We start from the raw sequence: 5,980 nt of genomic DNA, 5'->3' as shown, positions 1-5,980 counted from the left end.
GATGTTGAGCCAGCTAAAAATAAATAAATAAATAAAATGCTTTTTTGCCAGGCTTGTGAGCTGCACCAGCTCCCAGCAAGGGGCAAGAGGTGGCAGAGCGAGAGCATGATAAGCAGCGCAACTCCAGCACCAACTTATACGTCCAGAGCAATCAGATGAACCACGGTAGGGCACAGAGCTGGAGCAGCAGGGAGATCCCATGCCCTGACGATGCCCCAGGCCCCAGGGGGCACAAGAGCAGAGGGGACATTCAGGCCCACAGGAACAGCCACGCGCACGCATGACAGGTTAATGCTGCTCCAGCCGCCGAGCAGCCTGAGAGCACCAGAGAAAGGTCCACAGCTACAGAAACCCACGGGCTCTGCTGCCGAAGGAGCGTAGGCTGGATAACCTCATCCCAAGGACAGGATAAATGCAGGGCTTGGAGGGCAGGCAGGGCTATAACCAAAGAGCAGCATTCCCTCCAGCAAGCCCAGGCCTGGCTCCAGCAAAGTACGCTGCCTCGCAGTGCGTGGAAGTGCTCCAAGCGAGTAGCTCATTCCTCTGGAGACTCACGTACTTGCGAGATGAACTATTCTTACCCACTCAGGAAGGAATGTCTTGCAAGCAGCACAAACAAGTGCACGGCTCGGCCTTATCACAGCACACGGGCTGCAAGCTCCAGAGAAAAGGTCCCCAAACAATTACGCATGCTTCAATGGTAAGGATTTATTTGCAAAAATAATAACAAATAAAAAATAACAGAACCATAGTAGTGACTTGGCTCACAACCTGCTTCCCAGCAGAAGAAAAATATATGGAGCATGTTGGAGAGTTGGGGTAAATCCCAGCTTCATGGGCCCAGGGATAAGGGAATGAAGGCCTGAGGGCTGCGTATGAGGGCTCTCACCAGAGAACTGCTACCACCGACTCACGTAGCACCAGACGGAACGGGGTAGCGGCCTAATCCGAGCAGAAGGGTTCGGTCAAGAACAGAAAGACTCACTGAGACTGGAACGCAGCTGGCTTGGAGCCTCCCAGCTTACTCTGAAGGCAGCAAAGCTGGGCCAGCATCTGCAGCTCCTCTGCACTATGAGGGCAGCAAGATCATGACCTGAGGAGCATCTTGGAAAGAAACTGTCAGCTACAGGCACCCTCAGGCCTGGCACAAGGCGACGTTAGCGCTGCAGCAATTCAGGGGCCTGTCTGGCCGTAATTCAACACAAATCTCCTCTGACTCGGATTGCAGCGTCTCGGCCCCCCTCACCAGAGCTCTGGTTCTCGCTCCTACAATGAGGAGAGGCTGAGGGAGCTGGGCCTGTTCAGCCTGGAGAAGAGAAGGCTGAGAGGGGACCTGAGCAGTGTCTAGAAGTACCTCAAGGGAGGCAGTGAGGAGGATGGTGCTGTCCTCTTTTCACTGGTGGCCACCCACAGAACTAGAGGTAATGGCCGCAAACTGAAGCATCCGAAGTTCCACAGGAACTTAAGGAAAAATTTCTTGCCAGTGAGGGTGCCAGAGCACTGGAACAGGCTGCCCAGAGAGGTTGTGGAGTCTCCTTCTCTGGAGATCTTCCAAACCCGCTTGGACGCAGTCCTGTGCCACGTGCTCTAGGTGACCCTGCGTGTGCAGGGGGCTGGACTGGATGATCCCTAGAGGTCCCTTCCAACCTTAACCATTCTATGATTCTATTCCTCCAAGCACTTTCTAAACACAAGAAGGCCCCAGGGACATGAAACAACCAGCAGTTCATGGGTAACACACGGAGCTGGCCCCGCTCAGCATCCCATGGATCACCAGGGAACATATTCCTGGTTGTCCCAGAGGCAGACAGCAGTACACCAGCACCGAGCGCCAAGCAAAGTTAGTTAGAGGGCAAAACTCTCCCACTAAAACAGCTCTCAGTTAAGAACACGTCCAGGCAAAACCAACACCTACTGGCTGCGATGTCTGAGTGCCCTGTTTGCCTTCCCTTTACATTCTCAGCTGCTGTTTAAAAGGCTCCAGCAGCCCAAGAGGCTTTTACCATAACAGCCCTTGCACCTCAACTAATCTGCTTCAGATGTTGGGCTGTTTCCGCAGCAAGAACCCAAGAGATCCGCTGGGACAAGCCAGGGACCGAGTTTGGCAGTCATGTGCTTATGACCATGACAAGACAGAGTATCTGCCACAAAAACAGGGGGGAAAAAGCATGGTTTCTTACAGGGACATGCTGGCCATCCTCTCATTGACCTATTCTAAATTAAAAAAAAAAAAAACTCAGAAAATAAACATTTTTCCAGAAGCCACAAGGTCAAAATGATAGAATGTTTCCTTGAAAATAAATGCCTTACAGTACAGTATTGCCTTACCTTACAGTATTGCAGTACATAGAAATGCTACTGTCTATTGCTCAGTGTGGATTCAGTGGGAATAGTTTCTTACTATGAAAGAAAATCTAGCAGTCAGGCTCTTCACAGTCCAAATTTCAAGTTACAGTATTAGCTGCTGCCAGGGTAGGAGAATACCTGGTATGTGCAACTTCAGCTGTCCAAGCAATCCCTTCCAGGCATCCGTGCTGGAGGCTGTTATTAACTGCATGAAACACCCAGTGCTGCCTCCCCCAGCCACGGGCCTCTTGCTTAAGAGCAATTCCTGGATGTCCAACAGCCAGTGCTGAAGATCACATGGACTTCTCTGCTAGTGCAGCTGAGGGTTATATAATCCACATGCAAGCTGGACAGCTGCCAATTTGGATAACAGAATTCTTGAACTGGAATGTAATCCCACTGAGGCCTTGCTGCATGCGTATCTGATTAAAGGAAGAAAGTCTCTGTGTTCTGGAGTTTCAGGGAAATTCAAGCATTCCGTGGAGCTCCACACCCTCTAGTGGAGAGCAGAGCTTGCCACGGTGAGGAGATGCTCTCAAACTCCTCACAGCTCCTCTGGTGACTGCCCTACAGATCCCTAAAGCACCGCAGCTACAGATCACTTGATATCACTGCGGTGACTACCCTGGACAAAAGTCACAAGGATCAGTATAGGAGAAGCATATAGGAGTTGCTACTTTTAATAAACCTGTAATTTGTTAAAAATCTTTGTTTGGTTTATGCTCTACAGCAGGCATTAAAATAAGGAGAGCGGAAGAGTCAGCCTAGAGAAGTGATTTTTATTCATGCTTATCACCTGGTTATCTGAAAGGACCAAACACGGGATAAATGAACTGCAGAAATGGGATTCTCACCATCAAGCAGGAAGATCTTCCAGTCCATCCACCTGGAAAGAAATGGGCAGGATATTGAATCAGGGAAAGGGCACTGCGTGGAGAGCTGGGCACACGACAGAGCTGTTCAAAGTGTGCCAGGCCGTCAAACCAAGCAAGGCTCTCAGGAAGCACTAGTGATCCTGGGACCCTTTGCTTACGTTGCATGCTAAGTGAAATAAGAAAACGCTTTATCATTTAAGTTAGCTGATAGAAAACCCTCAGACAAATAGTACTGTTTGTGAAAGGAAGACTCCTCCAGCTCAGAACATCCTATCTGACTTATGTCCAACTTTTCTCTTTTTTATCCTAAGTCAAACAAGTTTTAAATATAGTTGCATATTTACAGATTTGGGATTTAAAAGGATAAACACAGTTCATTTTTCCAGCAGCAAGCAGGGCCAGGCTCTATGCAATCAATTTACCTAAGGCTTCATAAGTTCAATGGGGCAGAAAATAACATTTTGTAACCCAGGAGTGACGTTAGTTGAAATGAAGGGAAATGCTCGTTCAAACAAAAATCAAACAAAGGATGTCTATCTGTAGCAGCACAAAGGTGAAGTGTTTTCTAAAGCTCACATGAGGTGAATCCAAGATTAGAAGACAAGTCAGAAAGAAAGGATGAGTGAAAACTTCAAAGCAAGCAGCTACTCATCTGGTGCCCAGAGCGAGCAAACTCGGCGCAGTTACCTCGGAGGGGGCGCAGACACTTTGTGGCCAGCAGGAACTCCTAAGCAGAAGAGCAGGGAGCGTTACACATACCACAGTTTGACACGTATACACCAAAAAGCTACTGAATAAGAGATTCCCCAGCTTTAAAACACCTTTTGGTTTTGACAGGCAGCTGGCACAAGAGCCCAGCGTGGAGCACAGAAGTGAAATTCCCTTCCCCAAGCGCTTCTGCAAACTCCGTCTTGCAGCCACTGCACATCAATCCCACGGGACAATTTTGCTTTGATTCAAAAGTCATCCACGTGGCAGGATATTCACCTCACAGCAGTCCAAAAAAAGACCGAAAGGGTTGGTTGGTTAAACTGCCTCACTGTTAGAGTCATGCTGAAGGCACAGTTCTTGCCTAGGTAGGATCTGTAGGAAGAAGCAATTCTATTTATTCTTTCAAGAATCAAAAGGTAAGAGAAAAAAATAAGCTTTCATATGGATCTGCAGAGTGTTGCACTGAAGAGTGCTCCATTTCACCTGTGTTAGAGAGCTGCAGGTAACCCCGCAGATTCTTTCATCAGTGAGATAATAATGCACATTCAGGAATAAACTTGTGAAAAAGATGGATTGCACAACTTTGCCACATCTAAATATAGCAGTTGCTGTGTTATCAAATAATCTAGTTTTATTATACCTGAACAGCCTCTCAACCGATTTTTTTTTTTTTTAATGAAAACACAAGGTACAAAACTATAATTATCGGTTAGCAGCAGGCTCGTCGTAACGAAAGGACAAGGTTATCATAAAAAGGCTCTTCTAATGCAGCCCTACGTAGAAGGAGCCACTGATATCCCTCTGCTCCGAAACTGGGGAGCTCCCAGTCCCTCAGGTGGTGGCACACGACCAGAGACACTGTCTTTTCCAAGGGCAAACTACCACGGCTGACAGACAAGCCACTTGTGGCAATGAACCCTTTGCTTTAAGCCCTCCCTTAATCCCAGCCAAGCTTGCTATGATTGTCCTAAACCCTTCCAGAGACAGCTCCCAGCTCACACACAATAAGGTGTAAGCCCAAAAGAACCCACTCCACCGCTGCCTGCCACAGGAAAGCTCCTTAAAACTGAGTCTGCCCAGAGCACAAAACTCAACAGTATTTTGTGAACAGAGAACTTCACTTGCTCAGGCTTACGGCCAGAAGCGTAGGCAAGCTAAAGAGCACGGCCCTGTACAGACACATCTTCTGTGGATGAGTGTCATCCAGGAGCCTCCAGGACAAGCAGCACCTAACAACCCAGCTCTCCTCAAAAACCTTCCCTGCAGCATCACGATGGTGCTTTTGGCCACCATCTGCCTTTCCAGCATGGAAGAAGCTCCTCTCAGACTGCGTTGTCATGGCAAAATGACGCGGGAACATTAAGGGAATGCGACCGATAAGCAAAGGGAGCTGGAAGCGGCTCCGTGTCGCAGGGAGCAGCGCCCGGAGCCAGATGTGCTGCTTCGTTCTGCTAACACGGGGGAAGAACAGGCTGCCTCTCTCCAAAAGGCATGGCCTGAAGGACAAGCAGGTGTGACACAAAGAATTAACGCAGAGCTTGTTAAACCATCAGGCTCTCAAATTAACACTGCGTGGAAATTAATGGGGACAGCTGGTTAAAACAGCAGGACACAGAACTCCAGCGTGCTGGAGCACCTGTGACACAGACATCTCCGCAACCCTCACTCACCTGCAGGGTCTGTAAGACTCCAGTAAGAATTTAAAACGTTGTTTCTACAGGAAATGCAGGGTCTGACAGCTCCTGCATGGACACAGCCCACACTTCACTCTGCAGCACAGTGTGGACCCCCAACAAAACAAAGCCAAGCGTGGAAGGAAGGAAGGAAGGAAGGAAAGAAGAAAAGGAAGGAAGAGCTTTTACTCCCTCCCTGCTTCTAGCTACACAATCTGTCCTCTCCTTCATGTCATCTTTGATAGTGGTGCCCCTTCCCATAAGCATCTTTACTCCGCTAACATAATATAAAGCTACCCACTTCCCCCCAGACTTGGCTTGATTTTGCTGTTTTATTGGGCTAAATCAGCTCTCAGAGAGGCTCAACAAACCCTA

Source organism: Tinamus guttatus, unplaced genomic scaffold (assembly GCF_059628265.1).
Source record: "Tinamus guttatus ecotype Peru unplaced genomic scaffold, ASM5962826v1 Tinamus_guttatus_pri_ptg000188l, whole genome shotgun sequence".
NCBI classification, from domain to species: domain Eukaryota; kingdom Metazoa; phylum Chordata; class Aves; order Tinamiformes; family Tinamidae; genus Tinamus; species Tinamus guttatus.
The sequence above is the reverse complement of the archived record's forward strand: the minus strand, read 5'-3'. Positions refer to the sequence as shown.